We start from the raw sequence: 20,376 nt of genomic DNA, 5'->3' as shown, positions 1-20,376 counted from the left end.
GTAGTGATTCCTTATCTTATCATTTCGTATCACAGCTTCAGGCTCAAGATCGGATATATGTTTCCTTTGCGTTTCTTCTCAATTTGATTTTTATTTATTTTTATCTTTTTAGTCTTTAATCGACCCAGAGTTCAAAATTCAATCTTTGCTCTATTTACAATTTTGAGAGGCGAGAATGAGAGGTTCATTTGTGTAAGCGAGTGTAAAAAGAGTGGCCTAAAATTTCTTGAGTGTATACTCGTGAGAGAGTGTTGTGAGGTCCTTCGTATTTCCATAACTTATTTTTTACAACAAAGTTTCACAAATAGATTCGAGGACGAATCTTCTTGAAGAAGTGGAGAATGATATGAAACAAGAGACATCAATCATACAATATGCTTCAATGAAGATGTGAAGAAAATATTGTTGAAATTATCAAAAGATATTTCAATTCATGCCACATTGAAGAAGAATGAAGTTTCATGTTATAAATTTTGGGTAGATTACAATTTAGATATATTGTATTTCATTGATGTATTTTAAGAGTTTTTATTTACTTTAGGTTACAATTACATAATGGTTAATTATGGGCATTTAGCATGAATGTTACAACTCTTGGAATGTCTTTTAGTTTCATTTTGAAGCTATATAAAGCTAGGTATGTTGTATTTGTAGGTAGACTTGAAAAATATATATAAAAGAAGCATTTGTGTCTTCTTTAGCCAATGGCTAAGTTTATTTGCAATTCTATGTAGTTTAGATTGCATGTAGAATCATTCAAGCTCGACATGATCAATCTTGTTTGTGGAGTGATTCGAATCTCAAAAAAGTGTTTGAGATATTTGAGCAACAAGAATCATTCAAGCTAGACATGATCAATCTTGCTTGTGGAGTGATTTGAATCTCAAACAATTTTCTTGCCTTGAGATATTCGATTAACAAGGTAATCTGAATCTTATTCCCCTTGTATTGATTCCTTATCTTATCATATAGGAACTCCATTGTTAATGTACTTTGTTTGGAGTAATTCTATGTTGGGTGACATTCTAGAAATTTCCTACGATACATGTGAGTGAGGAAACAACATGCTGGAACGACTCGTGTTGGTTTGTAGGGTAGTTTTACTGTTAGAAGCGAGGAGTATGTAACGTGACTATGTAGCAGGAGAATGCTAGAGTCATCAGGTGTCGAATCGAGATTTCGAATCTTGATTTGAATCTTAGACATGAGTCATTTCACATTTGTGACAGCGAGGGGATAGTCTTCCTTTTATCTTCTCTATCATTCACTATGAAATTTCCTTTAACTTTTATGTCATTTTCTTTTACAAACTAGATAGACTAGTCATGATTTTTTTTATTCTTTTTAAATAAACTTAATGCAGTTACCCGATTTGATTTTAAAGGAATACCTCGTACAAATTTAATTATTTTTTTACGACTATTAATACGAATTCAAGTTCGTATGTTGTCCGAAAGACAAATAAGAAAATAAAGAAAAGTGTGTCAAAAGATTAAAAAAAAAAAAAAAAAAAAAAAGAGATTCAAAACAATCAAAGAACGAAGAGCTAGAAATTTTACCAGAGCGAGACACAACCAGCAGTATCATCACAATAATGAAACTCAATTTCACACTACAAATCTCTACCATGTTATTATTTGTGTTCGAAATAATTTGAATGGACTGGTGTGATGGTTAAGTTTCATTCTTGTCAATCTATTATATAATCCTCTAGACGTCAAATTAGTTCACCAATATGAACTTAAATAGTAGATTTTGGTTGATGCATATGCCAAATATATGATATTTCTATAATTACAAAACCACAAATCCCATTTTTTCTGAAAATGTTTAAAAGAAATCCACATAGGAAATGTATTGGGTTTCAGTTTTTTTTCTTACAAAATGATAGTCATTTTCCCTTCATTTAACTTGAGCTTGAGAAAAATAAGTAAATATAAATTAAACTGTCACAATTTATTTTATTTTATTTATTATTATTATTATTATTATTATTATTATTTGCTCTAAAGATAAATAATGTAAATTCCACATTGATTGGACAGGAAAACAAAACATTCTTTATAAGAGTATGGAAACCTCTCTCTAATAGAAGTGTGTTAAACCCTCGACGAGAAATTCGGAAGAAAAAGCCCGAAGTGGACAATATCTGTTAGCACTGGAAGAGGTATCGCTCTGATACCAACTGTAACGACCCTAATTTTTTTTATTAAAACCAAGGTCGCCAGTACATGCATTCAATCCTTCACTTAGGTTCAGAATTCAATCTAGGTTAAGGTTTTTTTCTCTCAACCATCAATCACAAACTTCTCTCAACTTTTTCTTTACTGTTGAGTAATTCTTTTGAGTAGAATTCCATGTCCCCGAATGAAAGCGTCCAAGATGGTATTAGAGCCTCAATTTTTTTAGGGAAGAGGAGTTACTCAATCTTTAAGTGCTGAAAGCAGGAAGATGATGATAAGAATCACGGTGTTCCAAATGGACCTATAGCCAAGAAGATTAAAAAAATGTCGATGCCAAGAAGATTCAAAATAATGTCAATTCAAAAATGTCAACAACAAAATTCGAACCTACGCTCAGAGAGCTCAATTGATTTTGAACCTATTGCATTAGCAACTCAAACACATCAACATTTGTTAGAAAGAACTATTTTTAATTTTATAAATCATGTAAAAGTCAAATGGTCAATTTGACTTATTCTTTTGTGGAGATTACACAGGATCGGGAATAAATCCCGTCCTTAAACGTCTTTTGTCGAGAGACTATAAATACCCACAATATTATATATAAAATGCAGATTTGTGGATGAATGTAATTCATATCTCAAATTGAGACGTTTTCCTTATAAATCCGAGCATCATATTTGCCATTTCTAAGTTTCAAGCAATTCTTGTGGTAGAATTGCACCCGAGCCATTCAATCAAGCCTTGATCAAGTTCGATTGTGGAGTGACTCAATTTAGAACAAGGTTTCTAAATCTTGCTTCTAGATCTTCGATCACAAGAGGTAATCTAATTCTAGTCTTATCTCATGGTTGATCCAAATTTCGAATAAGGAGGTGTTAATTACTTTTATTCAAGGGTTCTTGCTTCAACAAAAAAGAGATGAAATTGAAGAAAAAAGGAAGAGAGATAGTTATTTGGCTACCGTTGGAGAGGTGAGAAGGTTTTCAAAAAAATCGATCTTTGTACTTATGTACAATGGAGAATTTTTGGTCTCTAACTATAACAACTTGGCTTTGCCTAGTGTTTTTCAATCTCTTTTACAGGAATTTGAAGACATGTTTCAAAATGAAGAAATACCTCCCATTAGAGGTACTGAACATAAAATAGACTTCATTATAAGGACTGTCATTCCTTATAAGCCAGCTTACTGAGTCAATCCAACCGAGACAAAAGAAATTCAAAGGCAAGTGGAGGGGCTCATGGAGAAGGGCTATGTACCAGAAAGTTCGAATCCATGTTCTATACGAGACTTATTGGTGCCAAAGAAAGATGAAACTTGGCGCATATGCATGGATAATAGAGTCTTCAACAAAATCACGGTAAAGCATCAACATCCTATTCCTAGGCTAGACGATATGCTTGATTTATTGCATGATTCGTGTCTATTTATAAAGATTATTTTGAAATCTGAATATATTATCAAATTAGAATGCATGTAGGAGATGAATGAAAAACAACTTTCGAAATTAAGTTTGGATTGTATGAAAGGCTTGTTATGCCTTTTGGGTTAACTAATGCTCCTAGTACACCTATGCGCTTAATATATAATGTTTTGGGAAAATATCTGGAAAAAGCATTGATAAGATAAGGAATTAATACAAGGGGAATAAGATTCAGATTACCTTGTTGATCGAATATCTGATTCGAATCACTCCACAAGCAAAATCGATCACGTCTAGCTTGAATGATTCTTGTTGATCAAATATCTCAACGCAAGAACACTTGTTTGAGATTCGAATCACTCCACAAGCAAGATTGATCATGTCGAGCTTGAATGATTCTACATGCAACATAAACTACATAGAATTGCAAAAAAAACTTAGTCATTGGCTAAAGAAGAGCACAAATGCTTCTTTTACTATATTTTTTCAAAGTCTACCTTATAAATACAACATACATGGGTTTATATAGCCTCAAAATGAAACTATTAAAGGCATTCCAAAAGTTGTAACATTCATACTTAATATCCATAAGTAGTCATTATGTAAATGTAACCTAAAGTAAATAAAATGTCTTAAACTACAATAACTCTAAATTACTCTAAATTGTAACCCACCCAAAATTTGTAACAATCAAACTTCATTCTTCTTCAATGTGGCATGGATTGAAACATCTTTTGATAATTTTGACAATCTTTTCTTCACATCTTCATTGAAATATATTGTATGATTGATGTCTTTTGGTTCATATCAACCATGTTGTTTATATTGATGATATTATAATTTATTTGAAGATTTTGCTTGAACATGTGGAGCATGTTAAGTTAGTTTTGATTACACATAGAAAAGAGAAATTTAATTTTAATAAGTGTAGCTTTTGCATGGAAAAAGTTCATGGCTTTATAGTTGGTAAAAACATCGTAGAAGAAGATAAAAAGAGAGTTAAAGTCATTGGAGATTTGGTAACACCAAAAAGTGCAAGTAAAATCAGAAGTTTTTATGGGTGAGCTAGATTCTATATAAGATTTATAAACGATTTTAGTACCATAGCTGCACTATTGAATAACTTAGTGAAAAATAATGTTGTTTTTAAAAGGGGATAAATGCAAGAGAATGCATCAAATTTTTTTAGGAAGAAATTAAGCAAACCATTGTTTGTTTTGGCTAGCTTTGATAAAACTATTGAAATTGAATGTGATGTATGTGGTTTAGGCATAAGTATTATTTAATTCAAGATGGAAAGCACTTAATATATTTTAGTGAAAAACTAAATGGGCCAACATTAAAATATATTACCTATGATAAAAAATTATTTGCTTTAGTTCATATATTGCATGTGTGGCAACACTACTTATGACCTAGAGAATTTGTGATTCATTTTGATCATGAAAGCTTGAAGTATGTGAAGGGTCAAAGCAAACTGAATTGTAGACATGCAAAGTGGGTGGAATTTATTGAAACATTTTCGTATGTTATCAAATATAAGCAAGGTAATGATAATATGGTAGCTGATGTGTTATCTAAAAGGTACAATCTCTTTACTTCTCTTAGTGCAAAATTTTTGGACTTGAGAATATACCGAATTATATAGAGATGCCAAGATTTCAGAACTATTTATGCATCTTATCTGGCAAAAAAAGCTATGGATGATTATTATTTGTTTCATAAATTTTGTATGCTTTGTATTCCTAAATGCTCTATAAAATATTTGCTTTGAGAGAAGCACATGGTGGTGCCTTAATGGGACATCTCAGGATTAATACAGTTTATAAGATGTCGCATAAACACTTCTTTTTGCCGAAGATAAAGCACGATGTCCATAAGTTTTGTAGCAAATGTTTTAAACGCGAAGAAACTAAATGTTCTTATATTTTTGTGAGTGAAGAAGACAGATTTGATCAAAACATTGAAAAAGGAGGTGAAGGAAAAAAAATTGTATACTCCTACAGAGGTGATGATTTTTTCTGATTCGAGGACGAATTCGACTTTCTGATTCGAGGACGAATACTTTTGAATAGGGGGAAGATGATAAGAATCACGGTGTCCAAAAGAACCTATTGCCAAGAAGATTCAAAAAATGTCGATTAAAAAATGTCAACAATAAAATTCAAACCTACGCTCAGAGAGTTCAATTGATTTTTAACCTATTGCATTAGCAACTCAAGCACATCAACATTTGTTAAAAAAAACTATTTTTAATTTTATAAATCATGTAAAAGTCAAATGGTCAATTTAACTTATTCTTTTGTAGAGATGACAGAGGATCGGGAATAAATCTCGTCCACAAATGTCTTTTGTCGGGAGACTATAAATACCGACAATATTTTATGAAAATGCAGATTCGTGGATGAATGTAATTCAGATCTCAAATTGAGACGTTTCCCTTAGAAATCCAAGCATCATATTTGCCATTTTTAAGTTTCAAGCAATTCTTGTGGTAAAATTGCACCCAAGCCATTCAATTAAGCCTTGATTAAGTTCGATTGTGGAGTGACTCAATTTAGAACAAGGTTTCCAAATCTTGCTTCTAGATCTTCAATCATAAGAGATGAATCTAATTCTAGCCTTATCTCTTGGTTGATCCAAATTTAGTATAAGGAGGTGTTAATTACTTTGATTCAAGGGTTCTTCCTTCAACATTTCGTATAAGGAGGTGTTAATTACTTTGATTCAATCTAATTCTAGCTTTATCTCTTGGTTGATCCAAATTTCGTATAAGGAGGTGTTAATTACTTTGATTCAATCTAATTCTAGCTTTATCTCTTGGTTGATCCAAATTTCGTATAAGGAGGTGTTAATTACTTTGATTCAAGGGTTCTTGCTTCAACCAAAGCTTGGATCGTTGGGAGATTCAACAAACATTCATTCTTCATCTACAAAATTGGATCGGCTCGGTTCAACCATCATTTCTAATTCTAGCTTTATCTCTTGGTTGATCCAAATTTTGTATAAGGAGGTGTTAATTACTTTGATTCAAGGGTTCTTGCTTCAACCAAAGCTTGGATCGTTGGGAGATTCAACAAACATTCATTCTTCATTTACAAAATTGGATCGGCTCGGTTCAACCATCATTTGTAGAATTAGAAGCTGATACGATTGACGAAGGACAATTGAATATTTGCACGGTTGAAGTTTGAAATTGGATCGGCTCGGTTCAACCATCATTTGTAGAATTAGAAGCTGATACGATTGACGAAGGACAATTGAATATTTGCACGGTTGAAGTTGGAATATTTGCACGGTTGAAGTTGGAAAACATTAAAATGTCAACAACAGGGTTTGAACCTACATGAGTGAAGCCTAATAGATTTCAAGTTTATTTCTTTACCGACTCAAACATATCAACATTTGTTGAAAAATTTTATTGTATTCTTTTTTTCTTTTTTTTTGGTTTTCAAGGGAGACAAAACAACAATTAGCCTGGACTACTGTTTTGCAATGGTCAATTGATCAAAATTGACTTCGTCATTTGTGGAGATTAAAGGGGATCGGGATTGAATCCCGACAAACGTCTTTTGTCGGGAGACTATAAATACCCACAATATGTTATGTAAAAATCAGATTCATGGATGAATGTAATTCAGATCTCAAATTGAGACGTTTCCCTTAGAAATCCGAGCATCATATATGCCATTTCTAAGTTTCAAGCAATTCTTGTGGTAGAATTGCACCCGAGCCTTTCAATCAAGCCTTGATCAAGTTAGATTATGAGTGACTCAGTTTAGAACAAGGTTTCCAAATCTTGCTTCTAGATCTTCGATCGTAAGAGATAATCTAATTCTAGCCTTATCTCTTGGTTGTTCCAAATTTCGTATAAGGAGGTGTTAATTACTTTGATTCGAGGGTTCTTGCTTCAACATAAGCTTGGATCGTTGGGCTGAGATTAGGGTTGCCTTATCAATTTGGTATCAGAGCCAGGTTTACATCTTTGTGGCCAACTCTAGAATTGATTTTATCTTTCATTTATGCTCTTGTTTATCTTTTCTTTAAATTTGTCCATTTATTTTCTTGCTGTCATTTCCGTCATTATTCATCAACTTTTCACTTTGTTCTCATTTTCTTCCTAAAGATCACGTTGAGATCTTGAAAAAAAAAATCTTATCATATTTGTTCTTACGATTGTGATTATAAATGATATTTATCATTTTTTTTAGATCATTTGCATGTTTATTTGGAGATCAAATAAACTTCGATTAATATCTTTTTCTTCATCCATCTAAATCTAGAACCGTTGTGTTTAAATATATATATATATATATTCTCATAATCTATGCTTGAAGATAACTTCTAAATTTCCCCAATTCTATAAAAAGGAGAGTTAGATCGTTCTTAAAATCTTCATGTTCTTTCTTTTTGGATTTTTTTTTCAGTGTGCAATTATATCCAAAAATATCTTCGTGTCCCTTATCATTTTTTTTTTGTTTTTTGTTAATGTCTTGTTTTATTTTGTTGTTTTTTCATAATTAACTTATCTTGATTGCCTTGAATAGCTTGCTACTATCAGAATTGCTTTACCGATATATTAGTTTTTTGTTAATGTCTTGTTTTATTTTGTTGTTTTTTCATAATTAACTTATCTTGATTGCCTTGAATAGCTTGCTACTATCAGAATTGCTTTACCGATATATTAGCTTACCTTGATCATAATTTAGTCACTTTCCCTAACAGCCTACCTTTGTGTGCTTAAACACGAGTGTCCGTGAGTGTAAAATCAGTGAGTTGAGTGTGAGAGGTCCTAAACATATTCCACTATTGTTTGTACAATCATGAACCAAGACGGAGGAAATGGAGGGGAGATGAATGAAGCTAGCTGGAGAGAAGCACAGGTCGGAACAATTACTCGTTTGAATCAAGTTATTAGTACATTGACAGACCGGATGGAGCGAATTGAAATAGCCTTAGGTAATCTTCAAGGGAGGGAAGTACTCTTGAATGAAGGAGTTGAAAATGAAGAAGATGACAATGTCACACCTTTAGCGGAACATAGTCCTAGGGGAGGGAGAGATGTCGGTCGAGGGAGAGGAAGAGTTAGAAGAAGGGGTATAGAAATTTTAGCACCAAAAAGAATTGAGAGGGAGTATCAGTATGAGAGAGAAAAAGAAAAAGGAGTCGGGGGAGTAAAGCTAAAAATTCCAACTTTCTATGGGAGACCTGATCTAGAGTATTTGCAATATGAGAGCAAAATTGAGCATGTCTTCGATTGCAACAATTTCAGTGAAGAAAGAAAGTTGAAGCTTGCTGTGGCTGAATTTTGTGATTACGCCATTATATGGTGGACATCTTTGAAATTAAAGTGGAGAAGAAATTATGAAGAACCAGTTGAAATGTGGGAGGAATTGAAGACATTAATGAGAAAAAGGTACATTCCTTAGCATTATTCTTGAGTACTCAAACAAAAACTCTATACTTTACAACAGGGATCTAAAACTCTTGAAGAATATTACAAAGAAATGGAGACCCTTATGAACAGAGCATGTATTGATGAAGATGAGGAAGATACAATGGCTAGATTTCTTTATGGGTTAAACCGACAACTTGCTCATCAAGTGGATAGGCAAGCGTACTTTGATATGCAAGAATTGTTACAACTTGCTGACAAAATCGAAGGGCAACTAGCTTGGGAGAAGGAGAACTCCAAGAGGTATGGTATTTCAAAGTCTACTACTTTCAACACTTGAAAAAAGAATGCAAATATTGAAAAGATAGATTTCATAGTTGGAGGCAAGTATGATCTTGACAAAAAGAACAAAGCTGAGACCTCAAAGGGTAAAGAGAAAGCGGAGGAATATAAGGAGATTCGAGAAAGAAATAGAGACATCAAATGTTGGAAATATCAAGGAATTGGTCATCTTAGTCGTGATTGTCCTAACAAGAGAGTCATGATCATCAAGAATGGACAAGTTGTCACAGATAGTGAGGAAAGTGACCATGATGAGCTAGTTGAAGAAGAAATCCAGGAGAATGAGGAGGATCTAGAAGATGGGAGTCATTTGGTACTTGTAACCAGAAGACTTCTTAAAACTCAAGTTATAGAGAATGATGTTGATGATCAAAGAGACAACCTATTTCACACAAGGTGTTTAGTCAAGGGGACTCCTTGTAGTCTTGTAATTGACAGTGGAAGCTGCACCAATGTCGTAAGTACAATGCTGATCAAAAGGTTGCTAATTCCAACCCAACACTATCCTAAACCTTACAAGCTTTAATGGCTCAATGACAATGGAACAATGAAGGTAACCTCTCAAGCTTAATATCTTTTACTTTCGTAACATATAAAGATGAAGTTCTTTGTGATGTTTTACCAATGCATGCTGGAGACATATTGCTTGGCCGACCATGGCAATTTGACAGGAGGGTTATGTATGATGGCTATTTGAATCGGTATTCTTTTGTAAAAGATGGTAGAAAAACCACTTTTGTACCTTTGAGTTCTGCAAATGTATTTACTGATCAATTAAAGTTGAAAGAAAAAAAAGAAAGAGTTTGAGGAAAAAGAGTTGAGTGAGAAAATAGAGAAAAGTCAATGAGAAAACCATAGTGAAAAAATGAATGAAATTGGAAAAAAAGAAAAGAATGTGAGTTGTTTGGCTAGAGTTGGAGAGGTTAGAAGGGCAATGTTCTCACAAAAAACCATCTTTGTACTTGATGACATATTCTAAGATGAAGTCCCTAAAAGACTACCTCCCATTAGAGGTATTGAACATAAAATAGACTTCCTTCCAGGGGCAGTAATTCCTAATAGGCCAGCTTATAGAGCCAACCCAACTGAGACTAAAGAAATTCGAAGGCAAGTAGAGGAGCTTATGGAGAAGGTCTATATATGAGAGAGTTTGAGTCCATGTTCTGTACCAGTCTTATTGGTGCCGAAGAAAGATGGAACGTGGCGCATGTGCATGGCTTGTAGAGCCATCAACAAAATCACGGTAAAGTATCGACATCCTATTCCTAGGCTAGACGATATGCTTGAAGAATTGCATGGTTCATGTTTATTTACAAAGATTGACTTGAAATCTGGATATCATCCAATTAGAATGCATATAGGAGACGAATGGAAAACCGCGTTCAAAACTAAGTTTGGATTGTATGAATGGCTTGTTATGCCTTTTGGGTTAACTAATGTTCCTAGTACATTTATGCGCTTAATGAATCACGTTTTGAGAGAATATTTAGGAAAGCATGTTGTTGTGTATTTTGATGATATTTTAATTTATTCAAAGACCTTGCATGAGCATGTGGAGCATGTTAAGTTAGTTTTGATTACACTTAGAAAAGAGAAACTTTATGCTAATTTTAATAAGTGTAGCTTTTGCATGGAAAAAGTTACTTTTCTTGGCTTCATAGTTGGTAAAAATTGAGTAGAAGTAGATGAAGAGAAAGTTAAAGCAATCAGCGATTGGCCAACACCACAAAATGCAAGTGACGTTCGTAGTTTTCATGGGTTAGCTAGCTTCTATAGGAGATTTATAAAAGATTTTAGCACCATAGCTGCACCATTGAATGACTTAGTGAAAAGAAATGTTGTTTTTAAATGGTGAGATTGTTAGGTTTTATGTCCTAAAACTCATAGTTTGTAAACAAAAACATATTCTATTTTCAATAAAGTTATTATTGTTGTTTATTCAGTAAAGATTGTTATTGAATAAAGTGAACTTTACGATCATTAATCTAAATCCAATAAACTAAGAACACTCTCGCTATAGTATGATTACTTGAACTATATGTAGAGACATTAGAGTGGATCAAGTTCAAGTATATAATCAAAATGATCTATAGTATAAGGATAAGACTGAGTACCTTATTCTGGGGACACTATGGATGCGGCCCACTTTCGTATATGATATAAACAATGTGATCACTAAATTGTACATGTGGAGACATGTGAGTGGGGGCGTCCTATGCAATGAGTATTGCATAAGATCGGACCATGAAGAAAACCACTCTCACTTTATAATGTCGTTTACTGTTGAGACTAATTTTCTTTTCATTCGATAACCTAGGTAACTCGGTTTTAATCCTGAGCTAACCATGAACTCCTGTTTATTCGGAATTATCCTTCGATTTGCATGGGTAAGAGTGGCTCTAGTTCGCCGACTCAATATGCCGCCAATTTCAGGGGTAAGACTGGGTGAATGGCTGGGGACGTGGGGTGCAAGATGAAATTCACTCCTACCCACTTTTAGGGATAGAAGAGAGGTAGTTCCCTTAAGCACTAACTCCAAGTCTTGAACAAGGGGCCCCACCCTCTCATTGGCCTGAGAGGGATTCGGTTTACTGGTTGGACCACAAACCAATTGTTCATTAGAGGATCAGTGAGACATAATGAACAAGAAGTAACTTCAGGGGTAAAACGGTAAATTGACCCAGTTCTAGTTACGAACAACCTGTGAAGGATCGACTTACTAATCATGATTATATCAAATGGACAGAAATATATCTATAGTGAGGGGAGTGCAACTACTAGGCTATAGTGGAGTGTCCTAGTAGTTAACTAATGTTGGTTAACGAGGTTAATGAGTTTAACGAGTTAATCTTGGATCGTTGGAGCCCACGATCTATAGGTCCATTAGGTCCCTAAACTAGCTCATATCGGACTAAACCATAGAACAGTGTAACGAGTGAGTTTGAAGTGTTCGAATTCAAATTAGGGAATATGCGCTACATATATACTATATATTTAATAGCATTTTTGTTTTATTCACGAATTAAACAAAAGGAGAGAATCTGAGATATTTAAATAAAATTTAAATATCTTAATCAATTATGTGTTGGAATTGATTGGGATTGGCATTTGAATTAATATTAAATATTAATTATATAGTTTAATTAATCATTTAAAGTTACTTTAATTTGAAATTAATTTTTCAAATTACTCGTTGAATTAAAATGAAGAAAGTTGACTTCATTTAATGGAAAAATCCATGTTAGTGGAATTTTGAGGTGTCAAAATTTGGTTTAACCAAACTTGCATGCTTGCCAAATAAACCCCACAAGTTTGAGTTGAATTTTTCAGGTGTCAAAATTTGGTTTAACCAAACTTGCATGCTTGCCAAATAAACCCCACAAGTTTGAGTTGAATTTTTCAGGTGTCAAAATTTGGTTTAACCAAACTTGCATGCTTGCCAAATAAACCCCACAAGTTTGAGTGGAATTTTGAGTGTCAAAATTTGGTTAACTCAAACATGCATGCTTGCCACATAATCCCAAACATTTGAGTGGAATTTTGAGTGTCAAAATTTGGTCATCTCAAATTTGCATGAACATGCAAACATGACTCTTTAAATAGAGTGATCATGGTACATAGAAGGTCTTCTTCTTCTTGGTGAAAATTCTTGAGAAAAACCTCTCACAAACACTCTCTTCATATATACAAAATCCCTCCCAAGTTTAGTCACTCACCGGATTCCACAATCCCATTCTAAGGCCGGAGGATAGTGGAGAAGACACTAGTGGTGGTTCGAAACCGGTTCGTGAGAAAAAAGGAGTTTGAACTACAAAAGGTTAGTATTCAAACTCATTAAGTTTTAATACTTATGAACATGCTAGTTATTTACTATAATTTATGTTCTAAAAGTGCCTAAGATACAAATTGCTTCCGCATGTGTTATATTAACACCTTCAGAGATATGCAAGAGAATGCATTTAATGAGCTTAAAAATAAATTAACCAATGCACCATTACTTGTCTTGCCTAACTTTGATAAAACTTTTGAAATTGAGTGTGATGCAAGTGGTTTGGGCATAGGTGCTGTTTTGATGCCATGTATTTTAGTGAAAAACTAAATATGGCAGCATTGAACTATCCTACCTATGATAAAGAATTGTTTGCTTTAGTTCGCACATTGCAGGTGTGGCAACACTACTTATGGCCTAGAGAATTTGTGATCCACTCTGATCATGAAAGCTTGAAGTATCTTAAGAGTCAAAGAAAACTGAACCGTAGGCATGCAAAGTGGGTGGAGTTTATTGAAACATTTCCGTGTGTCATCAAATATAAGCAAGGTAAGGATAATGTGGTAGCTGATGCATTATCTAGAAGGTACAATCTTTTTACTTCTCTCGGTGCAAAAATTCTTGGATTTGAGCATATTATAGAATTATATCGAGATGACCACGACTTTGGAATTATTTATGCATCTTGTCTTACAAAAACAACTGTAGATGATTATTATGTGTTTCATGAATTCTTATTTAAGAAAAGTAAGCTTGGTATTCCTAAATGCTTTATCAGAGATTTGCTTGTAAGAGAAGCACATGGTGGTGGCTTAATGGAATATTTTGGGATTAATAAAACTTATAATATGTTGCATGAACACTTCTTTTGGCCGAAAATGAAGCATGATGTTCATAAATTATGTAGTCAATGCTTTAAATGCAAAGAAGCGAAGTCTAGATCACAACCAAAATGGATTGTACACTCCTTTGAATGTACCTAATGTACCTTGGACTAATATATCTATGGATTTTGTTCTCGGTTTACAGCACACTAAAAAGGGTAAAGATAGTGTATTTTTGTTGTGGTAGACAGATTTAGTAAGATGGCTCATTTTATTGCATGTAATAAGACGGATGATGCAAAACATGTTGCTGACTTATTTTTTACGGAAGTAGTAAGATTACATGGAATCCCTAGAACAATTGTTAGTGATAGTGATGCTAAATTTCTAAGTCACTTTTGGAAAGTATTGTGGGGGTAAATTGGGTACCAAATTGTTGTTTTCAACTACATGTCATCCTCAGACGGATGGACAAACTGAGGTGGTTAATAGAACATTATTAACGGCATTGCTTAGGGCTATTATTTCTAAGAATATTAAGTCTTAGGGATGAATGTTTGTCATTTGTAGAGTTTGCATATAATAGAGCAATTCGTAGTACAACTCATTGTTCTCCTTTTGAAGTTGTTTGTGGATTTAATCCACTTACGCCTCTTGATTTGCTTCATATTCCTTCTAATATGTTTGTGAGTGACGCAGCCATAAGTAAGGCAGACTTGATCAAAACATTGCACAACTAGGTGAAGGAGAGAATTGAGAACCAAAATTTCAAAGTTGCTTCAAGGATTAACAAAAGACGGAAGGAAATCATTTTTAAACCTGGTGACTGGGTTTGGATACATTTTCGCAAGGAGCGATTCCCATCTCAACGGAAAACAAAGTTACATCCAAGAGGGGATGACCCTTATCAAGTCCTTGAAAGAGTTAATAACAATGCATATGGCCCTTATCAAGTCCTTGAAAGAATTAATAACAAATATGGCCCTTATCAAGTCCTTGAAAGAATTAATAACAATGCATATAAATTGATCTTCCCGGAGACTTTTCAGTACATTCTACTTTCAATATTCCTGACTTGAGTCCTTTTGATGTAGGTGAAGAAGATTCAACAAACATTCATTCTTCATCTACAAAATTGGACCGGATTGAATATTTGCACGGTTGAAGTTGGAAAACATTAAAATGTCAACAACAGGGTTTAAACTTACACGAGTGAACCCTAATAAATTTCCAGTTTATTTCTTTAGCCACTCAAACATATCAACATTTGTTGAAAGATTTTATTGTTTTTTTTTTTTGTTTTCATTTTGCAATGGTCAATTTGTCATAATTGACTTCGTCATTTGTGGAGATTAAACGGGATCGGGACTGAATCCCAGTCACAAACGTCTTTTGTCGGGAGACTATAAATACCCACAATATGTTATGTAAAAATCAGATTCGTGGATGAATGTAATTCAGATCTCAAGTTGAGACGTTTTCCTTAAAAATTCGAGCATCATATTTGTCATTTCTAAGTTTCAAGCAATTCTTGTGGTAGAATTGCACCCGAGCCATTCAATCAAGCCTTGATCAAGTTAGATTGTGGAGTGACTCAATTTAGAACAAGGTTTCCAAATCTTGCTTCTAGATATTCGATTGTAAGAGGTAATCTAATTCTAGCCTTATCTCTTGGTTGATCCAAATTTCGTATAAGGAGGTGTTAATTACTTTGATTCAAGGGTTCTTGCTTCAACATAAGCTTGGATCATTAGGCTGAGGATTAGGGTTGCCTTATGTGATAGCTGAGCGAATAGTTGTATTATGCATGTAGTGGTGACCTTGGTTTTAATAAAACATTAGGGTCATTACAATCGGGATCAGACCGACACCTCCCACAGTTAGATGTGATTCAAGAACAAACTAAGGAGGAAGCTAGTTAGTATGTAACACCTGAGTAAATGAGGAGTACATGAATGAACTGAGACCACATCAAAGAGAGTGATCCTGAAGATAGGATGATTAAGAAAGTCTTAAAGGAAATAAAAGTTACAGTCTATACCAACAATGTGCATCTTCCTTTTTAGTGGCTTCGTCATAGGAACTCCATTGTTAACGTACTTTGTTTGGAGAAATTCTATGTTGGGTGACGTTCTAGAAATGTTCCTATGATACATGTGAGTGAGGAAAAAACATGTTGGAACGACTCGTGTTGGTTTGTAGGGATAGTTTTACTGTTAGAAGCGAGGAGTATGTAACATGACTATGTAGCAGGAGAATGCTAGAGCCATCAGGTGTCCAATCTTGATTTGAATCGTAGACATGAGTCGTTACACATTTGTGATAGCAAGGGGATAGTCTTCCTTATCTTTTCTATCATTCACCGTGAAATTTCCTTTAACTTTTGTCATTTTCTTTTACAAACTAGATAGACTAGTCAATTTTTTTATTCTTTTTAAATAAATTGAATGCATTGTTAGCTGATTTGCTTTTAAAGGAATACCTCGTACAAATTTTATTACTTTTTTATGACTATTAATACGAATTCAAGTTCGTATGTTGTCCGAAAGACAAATAAGAAAATAAAGCAAAGTGTCAAAGGATTAAAAAAAAAACATACATATATCATATATTATTGTATGTTATTCAGAATTCTTGCGTTCGAAGGATAGAATTTAGTCCCGCACGCTAACAATCACAACATATTAGTTTTGTTCTTATTAACACTTAATTCTTGAGGTCCTCTTGTTTGAGGCCTTCAAACGGCATATCATTGAGCTTCAATTCTTTGGTTGCGAATTGAATACAAACATATAAACCAAGAGTAGAACATGAACCACTTCACAAGCAAGATTGATCATGTCAAGCTTGAATGATTCTACATGCAACCCTAAACTACATAGAATTGCAAAGAAACATAGCCATTGGTAAAGAAAGCACGAATGCTTTTTTTTTACTACATTTTCCAAGTCTACTTACAAACAATAGCCTCAAAATGAAACTATTAAAGACATTCCAAGAGTTGTAACATTCATACTTAATGGTCATAATTAACATTCATACTTAAGGTGGCATGAATTTAAATATGTTTTGATAATTTCAACAATATTTTCTTCACATCTTCATTGAAGTATATTGTATGATTGATGTCTCTTGGTTCATATCATTACTGATGCATGATTGAGAGAAGCACAACAACGAACAATGAAAAGATGAATTTGAGGAATAAAAGAGTTGACCGATCGAATAGGAAGATTGGAGATTCAAAACCAAGCTCGACAGAGGATTCAACTACTTGCGCCCTTAACCGATAAATATGAGGGCGATAATTCTGATCACCACGAGGATAATCCACATGCAGTTGGTCGTGGCTTGATGTGAGGGAGAGACCATGGAAGAAGGTCTCATAATTTACAACAACGCGTTCCTTATGATGATAGAATTGATCGTAACGTGGGGAGCATCAAATTAAAACTTCCCAAGTTTTATGGCAAAACCGATCCAGAGGAGTACCTGGAGTGGGAGAAAATGGTGGAGTCGGTGTTCAACTGTAATAATTTTAGTGATAAATAGAAGGTACTGTTGTGCATTGCTCAATTCAAACAATATGCTCAAATTTGGTGGGATAAATTGATGTCAAGTAGGAGAAGAAACCTTGAAGCACCAATTGATTAATGGTACGAGTTCAAAGAGTCCATGAGGAAGCGTTTTGTTCCACAATATTTTCAATGGGACATAGCGCAAAAGCTTCAAGCATTGAAACAAGGACGAAAATTGATTCATGGTACGAGTTCAAAGAGTCCATGATTTACAGCCTTATTCTAATATCGAGGAGTTGTTGCACATTTGCAATTAAGATCGAGAGGCAAATCCAACGAAGGTCTCAACGGTATTCTTCTAAAACTTTTTCCAATTCTACTTCTACATGGAAAAAGGATAGTAAGAACATTGATTATAAGCATAGAAATCAAGAGATTAATGAGAAGGCTGAAGCTAAATTTGAGAAAGGTGAGAGTTCTGGAACAGGGAAAGAAAAAGTAGAAAAGTGTAATGTTCAAAATAGGGATTTAAAGTGTTGAGATGTCAAATTATCATCCAATGGAAAGGTAAAGTCGAATACAAAGCAGATAACTGGCCTTGGGTAGGACACTATAGTAGAGATTGCCCAAATGCAAGAATTATTACCATCAAGAATGGCGAAATTTTTACGGATGACGAGGCACATGACGACATAAATGAGGAAACTTATGAGAGTGAGGAGTTTAGTGAAGAGGACCCTACACATATATCTTTGGTTACTCGACGAGCTCTAAACACCCACATTAAGGAGGACGGCCTAGACCAACGGTTGAACTTATTTCAAACTCGGTGTCTTGTTCAATCTGTACCTTGTAGTGTTGTCATTGATAGCGGTAGTTGCACCAATGTTGTGAGTTCCATTCTAGTCAAAAGACTTAATTTAAAGACACAAACCACATCCACGACCCTACGAGCTTTAATGGTTGAATGGTCGTGGGGAAGTACGGGTAAATCAACAAGCTCTTGTTTCTTTTACTAATGGAAAATATGTTGATGATGTTTTATGTGATGTTGTATCCATGCATGTTGGAGATTTACTACTTGGGAGGCCTTGACAATTTGATCGTCGGGTAATGTATAATAGGTATGCAAATCGATACTCTTTTACTCACAATGGTAGAAAAACTACTCTTGTTCCATTGTCTCAAAAAGATGTATTTATTGATCCTTGCAAACTTGAAAAGAAAAGGCAAGAGGCTGATGCAAAAGTAGAGATTAAAAAAGAATCGAGTGATAAAAAGAGCTTGAGTGAAAAGCAAGAGAGTAGCACTCATCCTACAGAAAAAAAGAGAGAAAAGCCAAATCAGTAAGCTTGTATGTTAGATCAAGTGAGGCTAGGAATGTTTTGCTCTCTAACCAGACTATTCTTGTACTTATGTGCAAGGGGTCTTGTTATTTTACTAACATGCTTAACCCTTCTTTGCATAGTGATTTTGTTGTGCTTTTGCAAGGGTTTGAAGATTTATTTTCTGAGGAGATGCCTAGTAGTTTGCCACCACTTAAAGGAATTGAACACTAGATTGACTTCATCCCTGGCGCGCCCATTCCAAACGACCAGGCATATAGGACTAATCCAAAGGAGGCTGAAGACATACAAAAGCAAGTAAGTGAACTCCTTGCTAAAGGGTATGTACGTAAAAGTTCGAGTCCTTGTTCGGTTCTAGTTATTCTTGTACCTAAGAAAGATGGTTCTTGGCGTATGTATGTTGATTGTATGGCTATAAACAAGATAACTATAAAGTATAGGCATCCAATTCCTAGATTAGATGATATTCTTGATGAATTGCATAGATGTACTAGGAGCATTAGTGAACCTAAAAGGCATAACAAGCCATTCATACAATCCAAACTTTATATTGAAAGTTGTTTTCCATTCATCTCCTACGTGCATTATAATTTGATGATATCTAGATTTCAAAATAATTTTTATAAATAGACACGAATCATGCAATAAATCAAGCATATCGTCTAACCTAGGAATAGGATATCGATACTTTACCGTGAGTTTGTTGATGACTCTATTATCCATGCATATGCGCCAAGTTTCATCTTTCTTTGACACCAATAAGTCTCGTATAGAACATGGACTCAAACATTCTGGTACATAGCCCTTCTCCATGAGCTCCTCCACTTGCCTTTGAATTTCTTTTCTCTCGATTGGATAGACTCGATAAGCTGGCTTATAAGGAATGACAGTCCTTGGAATGAAGTCAATTTTATGCTCAGTACCTCTAATGGAAGGTATTTCTTTATCTTGAAACATGTCTTCAAATTCCTATAAAATAAATTGAAAAAACAGTAGGCAAAGCCAGGTTGTTATAGTTAGAGACCAAAAATCCTCCATTGTACATAAGTACCAGGATCGATTTTTGTGAAAATCTTCTCACCTCTCCAACTATGGCCAAATAACTATTTCTCTTCCTTTTTTCTTCAATTTCATCTATTTTTCGTTCTTTTTTTCTCTTTGATTTTTCTCTATTTTTTTTCACTCAACTCTTGTTTTTCTTTTAACTCTTTTTCCTCAAACTCTTTCTTTCTTTCCTCCAACTTTAATTGATCAGCAAATACATTTGCATAACTCAAAGGTACAAGCGTGGTTTTTCTACTATCTTTTACAAAAGATTACCTATTCAAATAGCCATCATACATAACCCTCCTATCAAATTGCCATGGTCGGCCAAGCAATATGTCTCTAGCATGCATTGGTAACACAGCACAAAGAACTTCATCTTTATAATTTCCCAAATAAAAGATATTAAAGCTTGGGAAATTACCTTCATTGTTCCACTATCATTGAGCCATTGAAGCTTTTAAGGTTTAGGATGATCTTGAGTTGGAATTTGCAATCTTTTGATCAACATAGTACTTACTACATTGGTGC

The 20,376-nt window shown here is 34.2% G+C and overlaps 1 pseudogene; it reads left to right on the top strand.

Annotated features, from left to right (window-relative positions):
* The first annotated feature begins 8,430 nt into the window (after positions 1-8,430).
* LOC147789850 (uncharacterized) lies at positions 8,431-15,309 on the top strand (annotated as a pseudogene).
* Positions 15,310-20,376: the final 5,067 nt, after the last annotated feature.

The sequence above is a fragment of the Cucurbita pepo genome, chromosome 12, assembly GCF_057944985.1.
Source record: "Cucurbita pepo subsp. pepo isolate OVF chromosome 12, ASM5794498v1, whole genome shotgun sequence".
NCBI lineage: Eukaryota > Viridiplantae > Streptophyta > Magnoliopsida > Cucurbitales > Cucurbitaceae > Cucurbita > Cucurbita pepo.
This window is presented reverse-complemented; position numbering and strand designations above follow the sequence as displayed.